Source organism: Triticum aestivum, chromosome 3A (genome assembly GCF_018294505.1).
Source record: "Triticum aestivum cultivar Chinese Spring chromosome 3A, IWGSC CS RefSeq v2.1, whole genome shotgun sequence".
NCBI classification, from domain to species: domain Eukaryota; kingdom Viridiplantae; phylum Streptophyta; class Magnoliopsida; order Poales; family Poaceae; genus Triticum; species Triticum aestivum.
The window spans coordinates 468,199,719-468,209,098 of NC_057800.1; the positions used below are offsets into that span (position 1 = coordinate 468,199,719).

The 9,380-nt window shown below is 41.7% G+C and overlaps 1 long non-coding RNA gene across 2 annotated transcripts; it reads left to right on the forward strand.

Moving 5' to 3' along the window:
* Positions 1 to 5,666: 5,666 nt before the first annotated feature.
* On the forward strand, positions 5,667 to 9,178 carry LOC123061682 (uncharacterized). 2 transcript variants are annotated; one of them, XR_006429228.1, is made up of 3 exons: positions 5,667 to 6,449; positions 6,819 to 6,944; positions 7,037 to 9,178. It is a non-coding gene; the product is annotated as an uncharacterized lncRNA (long non-coding RNA). The 2 variants fall into 2 exon arrangements; XR_006429227.1 differs by lacking the exon at positions 5,667 to 6,449 and having other exon boundaries at positions 6,456 to 6,944.
* The last annotated feature ends 202 nt before the right edge of the window (positions 9,179 to 9,380 follow it).

Genomic DNA, 9,380 nt, shown 5'->3' on the forward strand with positions numbered 1-9,380 from the left:
AAAACTTATGTACCTTGAATTGTTGACATGAGCAATTGGTAGCCCCCAAGGGCCGGCTTATTATAATATGATGAGTCGGGTCTTCAATAAGACTAGTAAAAATGACTTTGCATTAGCCCCCAAGTGTCATGGTGCATACTTGCAGCGACATGAGACTTGCATGTAATCTCAATTTGAATAATGTAGCCCCAAGTGCCGGGTCATAAGCCTGCAGCGACTCGGGACTATTCCTTCCATTGTAGAATAAACCATATCCATTGATAAAATATTAGCCATTGCGCCAAAGCGACTTTGAATACCTCATCTGTTGATAACCATAATAAAAAATCCAGCCATGTTGGCTATTTAAAGATTTGAATAACATACTCAGTGATTTATAAGCGCATGATTCCAATGGCGCAATCCAAATATATATACTGGCGACTTATAGTCCAAAGCCAGACCGGTTTAATAAACACTGGATAATTTATCATCATACTGGTGACTTATAGTCGAAAGCCAGGCCGGGTTAATAAACGCCGGTGATTTATAATCATGCTTTATTCAACCTATTTCTGTATACAACAAGTTTAAAGTGTCCTGGCGGTTTACCACCGGACGGGTCATAATGCCCAACATATAACCCGAGGTTATAACCAAGGTTGCACTTAAGAATAATCAAATATGAAATATATCATACCTGTGACATTGAATCACATTGCTGGTTTTACCAACTTTTTGTAGTAAGGGTGATAACCCCAATCTTGAGTACTGATAACTCCTTCCATATTGTGCCGATTTATGATAAAACTGTATCGGGTTGTGATAAACACTGGATTATCCATATTCGACGCTGGCGACTTGTAGTCGAAACCAGGCCGGGTTAATAATCTCCGGATTGTAACTTGTACTGACAACTTAAAGTTGACAGCCTAACCGGGTTGATAAACACCGGGTCAAAAACATCACAAATCTTATGAAAAGAAAAACTTAGCAAAAGGCAAATAAAAACCGTTGTAGTCAAGGCTTTTCACGGGCTGCCAGGCCCAAATTTGAGGCTTTTCATGGGCTGCCAGGCCACTGAGTTAAACCATTTTTGCAAAGCCTTTTAAGATGGTCCTCAATCCTTAACCAATCATCGTTTTAACTTGACAAGTTCAGGGTCTGTATTTTAGAGTAACTTGTCAAAGTTCGAAGGGTCATACCAGGTTTACCTGGGTGGAGTAACTTACTTAAAGAGGCAGGTTAACCCGGGGTTTTAGGTGTATACACCAGGCTTCCAAGCCATGGCTTGATAGCCCATTACAAGTGTAGATTCTAAGTTCATTGCGATAGCAAAGAATCCCCAAGTAACGTTTTGAGCTGTGCTCAGTGGGTGCCTATGTTTGAGTTGTTGTTTTACAACACTCTCTTTGGCCCCGGATTGATTTGACTTTGAGCCGATCAAGAGGTGTGACTATGGTTCGGATACGACCAAGCCCCCAAGTGATGTTGTGGCATTGCATCGATCAAGAGGTGTAGCTATGGTTCGGATACGACCAAGCCCCCAAGTGATGTTATGGCATTGCGCCGATCAAGAGGTGTAGCTATGGTTTGGATACGACCAAGCCCCCAAGTGATGTTATATAAAGCTTTGATAAGCTGAATCAAGGGGTAAACCGGACGCTGCTTTATGAAATAGAAGCCCCCATGTGATCAATAATATGATAAGCCAATAAGGCGGGATACCCATGTTTGAACCGCGCATCATGGCAGCAGGTCCTCTTCGTCAACTTTTAACTTTTTGCAAAAGATAAATTCTTCTTGAACCGGGATTTTGAACCGGATATCGAGAGCTTCAAAGATTTGTAGGAGACATCTTTCCCTTGAACCGGATTTTAAACCGAAATCTTTATTTTCAGCCAGAAATTTTCTGACGGCCTTTAAATTCGAACTTGCGAAAAGTTAATTCCTTTTTGAACCGGACAGTGTTAAACCGGATTGAGCGCTTCAGAGCTTTGTGGGAGAATAGATTTCCCTTGAACCGGACTGTAAACCGGATATTAAGAGCTTCAATGAGACTGACTTCCCTTGAGCCGGATTTTAAACCGGAGTCATTTCTGATGACCCGGAACTTCTTCATTGAGCCGGGATTTTGTAACTGTCATATACTTCCTAAACCGAAAATTTTCTGACGGCCTTTAAATTTTCATCAATATAACAGTAGCCTCCGGGACCGGGTTATCTTTCCCTCCATCGTCCTGGGGTTCTTAAATTTGTTGAAACTGGTAAGATTTGCTGAGTTATGTCATCGTAGCCCCCGAGTATCAAAGGTGACTCGAGGAGTTGGCTTGAGACTCTCCACATTTGGCCGTGATGTAAACCGGCATAACTTGTATATCATTGGTGTTGATAGCACGATGTGAATCCACAGAAGGTTGAGGTGACTGCGGCGGGTTATAAATGATCCCGTATGAGCCGTGTCAGTAACTCGGCCAATGGTTCCTTCCAACTGGCTATTTGAAGTTAACCAAACTGTAGTGGCGGCGACTCGTGCGCCTGCCCATTGAACCATCCAGTGTGGACGACGGATGATAATATATGATAATTTGCCTCCAATTTGTTGGAAGAAAACTGGGCTTCCCAAGTAGTGACTTGCTCATACTCAATAAACAGCTCATCCAGACAAGCGCAGCCCGGTGCGTTGATGTAGACCAGGCCACAAGAGACGGACGGTAAAAACGACCGCAACATTTGAGGCGGCATAAACAGATGAACCGGCCGTGGCGTTGTAAGCCGGTGCGGACGGGCAAGTTGTCCTCTTTATTGTACGCTGGTGTGGTCGCGAGAGATGGCCACGGCATTGTAAGCCGGCGCGGTCGTGAGAGACGGCCGCGGCGTTGTAAGCCGGCGCGGTCACGAGAGACGCCCACGGCGTTGTAAGCCGGCGCGGTCGCGAGAGACGGCCACGGCGTTGTAAGCCGGCTCGGACGGGCGAGTCAATCGCAGGCGCGGTAAGCCGCGCGAACGGGCGAGTCAACCACGTCGTGTTGATGTAGTGAACAATTGTCCTGCCTCAACAACATCGTAAACCAGAGTAATTGCTCTTTTAAAGAAAACAATATATAATATATAAAAATATACTGAATGGATTTCACCTGATATGTTAGGCCAGAAATTATCCACCATGCAGTTGATGATCACTATGGTGAAGCTGAAATCAATCACGGCCGAGTCGGCCGCTGGAACAGACAGATGAGCCGATTGCGGCGCTGTAAGCCTGCAGCGGATGGACGAGTCATCCGTGGCGTTGTAACCCGTACAGACAGGTAAGTCAGTCGTGGGCATGGTTCCGGCGAGTTGATGTAGATTGAGCTGCACGGGCGGCGACTTGCGCACACCCGTTCAACAGCAAGCGGGGATGGACGCCGGTGCATGATGATGCTGATGCACACTCCATAGGTACAGCGTAACACCTACTTTATAATGAATCATTATCCCTGTGTACAAAAAATATGTAGAGTAGAGTAGTTTTCGAAAGAATTTAATATGTCCTAATAAAAAATAAACCGGATGAGTAGCACCTGATTTATTTGGAGGTAAATACACCAGGAGTCATAGAACTTGCACGTGACGGTCAATTTGGTGCACAAAGTTGTAAAATACGTGTTTCTGGTCATCAAACTTGCACAAACTTTCATATATGGTCACATTTCATGTACGCAGATGTATCCGTGGGCTATGTGGCATGCCAGCATGGCCAGGGCCCACTGTAAGCCCACCATGCATGGTAGATCTGTAGGCTTTTTCTTTATTTACGTATTATGCACCTATTTTTTAACTTATTAAGCCCCTAAAATAAAATGATTTTTTATTTACGTATAAAGCCCCTAAAATAAAATGGAAAAAAAGGGATGGTTCGGTTACAAACTAGGGACGTGCCCCTGCTAGGCTTGGGTTAACAACCACCAAACCAATGACCATTCATGTCTAAATAGCACGAATAGTTTTTATATCATATAAACACGGCCGAAAAATCAATTTTGCAAGAAATGTAACCCCAAAAAAAGGAGCACCATGGCTCGACTATGTGACCTCGTGGTCAACGTTAACTAAGATTACCACCGGGCTTCGACAACACAACATATCAAATGGGGTAAATATTTTTCATGTTGTTATTCCTTCTTGTTCTATGTAAGAAAAAAAATTATATTATTGTGTTTGTGATATTTAATAAATGTTTATGTGTTACAAAAAAAGGTGTGTGATATTTAAAAAAATAAACATTGTAAACCACATTTGTGTAATTAAAAATGATACGTTGCATTTTAAAGATGTTCATGCATTCCAAAAAAACTGGTCATGACATTTTTTAAATGCCTATACAATGTATAAAACAGTTTGTGTAGGTTTAAAATGTTTCGTACCATCCGAAAATGTTAAAAACATAGTTGAAAAAAGTTTCAAAACTTGTATTTGAAAAAAAATGCCAATCATACACTTAAAAAGTATTAAGCATATATTTTTTAAATACTCCAAACATAGATGTATACTGGAGTATTTAAAATATATGTGTATCAAAACATAGATGTATACTGGAGTATTTAAAACATCAAAAGATATATGTATCACATGGAGTATATGTTTCAATACACATAAGTTCCAAAACTTGTATTTGAAAAAATGTTAATATGGACGTGTTGTGTTGATTAACATTTTTCCAAATACAAGTTTTTGAAACTTTTTAAAATGCCGCGTACCTTTTTTGTAACACATAAATATTTTTTGAATGTCACAAACACAAGAATATAAATTGTTTTCTTACATCTGAACGTGTTGTGTTGTCAGTGGTAATGTTAGTTAACCTTGAGCACAAGGTCACATGGTCGAGCCACGGTGCTCATTTTTCCCGTGTTACATTTCTTGTAAAAATTATTTCCAGTCAATATTTATATGATACAGAAATTAGTCATGCTACATAAACATGAATGATCAGTAGTCTGGTGGTTGTCCACGTATGACTACTAGGGCATGTTGCAGCTTCAAGACCCCACATCGCTTGTTTTTTCATTTTATTTTTAGGGGCTTAATATGAAAATAAAAAAAGTCAAAGGCTTCTCTGCAGATCTACATGCTACAGCGGATGACAATGGGCCCTGGCCACACTGGGATGCCACATAGCCCATGGATATGTCCGTGTACATGAAATGTTATCGTATATGAACGCTTGTACAAGTTTGATGACCGGAAACATGTATTTTACAAGTTTGTGCACCAAACTGACCATCGCGGGCAAGTTCTATGACTTCGGGTGTATTTACCTCATTTATTTGAGCAGACATGACATGTCCGCCAGAATTTGTCCAGGATGTCTTTGCTGGCCGTACTGCGATTTGAACCTTTGAACAGAGTAAAGTACTAATACTAGTAAACCCGCAAAAAAAAGTACTAATACTAGTACTTGGCCTTGTGTAACAGTACAGGGTCTCCACGTAATTAGACTCTTGTTCATCCAAAGCCTAGAATCATTGCCCAAGTCACTTTACGCAAGTGGTAGAAAATTATAACCCTTAACCTTATGTGGGCTGTAGCAGTGACAACAGTTTTTATCAGGCTGGTGACCGCCCGTGGCACCTGCACCCGTGACGCTCTGGCCAGATTCGCGCACTTTATTTCTCTGTCCTAATCCAGTCGATGGAACTGTAACAGGAGGTCTCCAGGTAAACAGAACACGAAACGACTCCTTGGCGATCGATCGCGAGAGCGATCGATTCCGACCGCGCGTAGCGCACCTCCTGTTCCCTTTCCTTTTCTAGCTCGTTTCCTTTTTTCCTCCGCCGCAGCTGCCCTGCCGCTTCCCTCCCCCCTCCTCGCTGTCGGCTCCTCCCACCGCCGCCGCACTCATCGCCGTGAACACCGCCGCCGCACTCATCGCCGTGAACACTGCCGCATCCCCATCCACACAGCCCCGCCTAGGGCTGCTGGTACATTCCCCACCACCACGCCGCCGCACCCGCTTCCCCTACCCACGCCGACTGAGACGGAGGGAGGGAGGACATGGTCGTTGGGGGCCGCCACACGCCTGGATCTGGGTGCCATCGTGCACATCCGGCCGGATCTGGCCGCCGCCGCGCTCGTCCGTGCTGGATCTGGCCGCCACAATCGAGGATCGGTGGAGGAGCACAGGTCGCGGCTTGGTTGTGGAGGAGGGAAAGGGAGCACGGGGCGGCACCATTGCGGCTGGAGCAGGGCTTCGGTTCGAGGGTGGCGGACATGGCTGCGTCGTGTACGTGGGGGAGAAGGACGACCGTGCACCCCGGCGTTCTCTGCGTGGTGGTAGTCATGCGCCGTGCCACATCGAGACTGGGTGTAGCACGAGCGGCCGTTGTGGCTGGGAGGTTATCTGCTCATCGTCCATCTGGAGAGGAAGCAGAATGACTCATGACGTTACATAGTCGCCTACGAGCCAATGATGAGCAAACGAGGCAGCGGTAAGCAAGTCCCCCGTTGGAATCTGAATCCTCTAATTCTTTCCTCAATTACTGACATACAGACTAGTTAATTTTGTATGGCTGGCTGCTGAACCTGTTATTGCATTACCTGCATCCAGCAACATGGAATTTTATATCCTTCAGAATTGCATCGTTGTCCAACAATATACTTCAGATTTTCCCATAATTATGGCTTAAATGTCATACAGTCTAATTTGGATACCTAGTTTGTTTTCTTGAAGCTTATAGATGTAGGCACAATCTATATTCAGTAGGTGCTAGATCTTCACACTTAAAGATTCTGGATATATCCTCTTCTCTGTTTTTGCTGTTTTACAACAGAAACATTTACGCATATGTAAACTGCAGAATCGTGCAGCTGTAGGCTTGCAGCAGGTTGGCGGGCGAATGGTCATAAAGAGAAGATAACAGGCATGTCGAGTGCTGTGAGTATTCCATTCATTTAGACAACTACGTTTCCAAGATCATCAAGAGGTGTGTTGTTTTCCTTGAGAAAATCATCAATTTGTTTTAGCATTGGTCAAATCTGTTTGTTGATCTGAGATTTTGTATTCTTGCATCACCAGATCATAGTGTGACAGATGGGAGAACACACACACACCTCAATGGATGACATATTATAATTACGGAGACTAGTTGTAAGGATAATGGAGTGCAATTTTCTGATTCAGTGATCTGCAGGTTTGAAGAACTAATATTGTGTAGAAAATGGCAATCGAATTATTTAGATTTAATAAATTAGATTTAAGGATAAATTAGTTGGTGCATTTCATTATCAAGGACTAATAGTATCAATATACTAGGAGCAATATGTAGCAAACAATTCAAAATTTAAGGAATGATCCATCTTACCCCTCAAGAAGAAGGAATAATCCATTTTAATATGTTCCTTTATATATGCGGAGAACTTCTTAGTAGTTCGTATGTCAAGATGTTTGGATACTGAATAATGGTGCTCTTTCTAATAATCAGGCAGACTGTACCCATTGCCAGTTTATGTGTGTCTGTAATTTTTTGTGGTATATCGAGCAATTGTCCTTGAAAAATTGAAATAACTGAGATATCCACAGAAATGAAAGCTGCAGCCTGCAGCGATATGGTTCCTAATTCATATAACGTAGAGAGGACGTTAGGAGTGGAATGGTCATCACTTATTGTAGCAGTTTTCTGAAAAAGTAACATCTTTTCATGCAGTGACATTAATGTGGCCATTGAGAATTTGAGAAGTAATTTTCAGGAAAAGTGTATCTTTCATCTTGCATAAAGATTGCATCCTTAACTTCTCTTTCTTTCCAGTTCTACTAATTTTCTGTTTGGTAGGTGGGTACCATATCATTTTTTTTATTTAGGAAACATTATTTAGGGTTAAGTCTTGGTTGGTGAACTGTTCCTCAGCTATGAACTCTTTTTTACATTCACCAAATGTTATTGGAACTATGTATAGTTCCTCTTGAGCGTGATTATTCAACAATTTAGAACTGTAAATGATATGTTCTTGAAGAATATAAAGTAAAAGTAGTATTGTCATGTACTTTGGTTTAACCTACAGTGTAATTTTTGTTAACACATAGTCTGTGTTTCACTAATGTGAACTAAGACTTTCATGTACTGTGTATGACAGCTGCATTTGTACCGACTGATTATAATGTGCTTTGCTGCATTTGTACCGACTGATTATAATGTGCTTTGCTTCTCATCGCACAACTGATAATTTTCTGAAATACTCACTCTATTTTAATCAAGGCGTTGCAGGTGTTGTCACTGTAGGAGGTAAGTTTTGCAGCCAAAATGCACCACTGATTGCGTCTGGACAATCGAGGAATAGCACAATAAATTCTTCTTCTTTTCCATTAACTTGCAGCTTAGGATTTGGCTAATATTTTGCATCTTATACTATTATAATTTTGATGACTAGTTCTAATATAGAATAGCCTCCTTTTGTCTGTAACAGGTACTTGATTGTTTGAGTAGCCACTCGTAGGGTCTGCTTTTTTCTAGTAGTTTCATGCCAGGTTCTGTAAAGTTCATTTGATAATTTTGCTTGGTAAATGAAAAGGTTCATTTTTTTTCAATGACTGAACAAAAACTTGACCACCGACAGTTCTAGTCCTTTACTGTTTGGACTCTACGATATTAATTGACTTCCCTAAACATGTGTAACCGGCCCTGATTTATTGCTTAACTTACTTGGGAAGTGAAACACAAACCAAAGGAACTCTGAATAAGCATAGCTCATAGCTCAGCTCTAAAATTTTACTGTGCCAATCTTGAGATATCTGCATGGAGTTCTTTTTCTACATACTTTTAGTCATTCTGAATTTTTCATATGACCTTCCTGAAATTGTGTGCACTTTGTTTTTTCTACATGAATCCTGTACAATACATGTACTTGTCAATTGACTTAATTTCCTCTTCAGGTTGTCAACGTTGCTGCAAGGCTGGACAAGTCACCTTTTTGAAACCATTTTGCTTCACTCGTTTTGAAGACCATATACAAGTTTCATTTTTACTTTATATTTTATTGACCAGAAAGGCTACAAAGTACGGGTGCTAAATTAGAATGGACTTTTCATATGTAGCCAGTATGTTGCACATATCTTACTTGTGGAAATGATTTATTACAAGGGTTGTAATATTATAAATGTGAAGGACATATGTTGAATTTTCTATTGTTGGGTATGAATGGATTTGAATGCTAAGTTGAGATATCTGTTTATGCCTATGTTTTAATTCCAAAATATGCCCCTATTTAGCCATTTTGTTGTTGTTTTGGAAACATGTACAAAGGCAGATTTTTTGCCGGGAAATCCCCTATCTACCCTTCATCACCAGTCTGCCGAGACGAGACCGTGACACCACTACCACCCTTTGTTAGCGTAACGCGAGTCGAGGCGGACGTCGTCGCGCTAG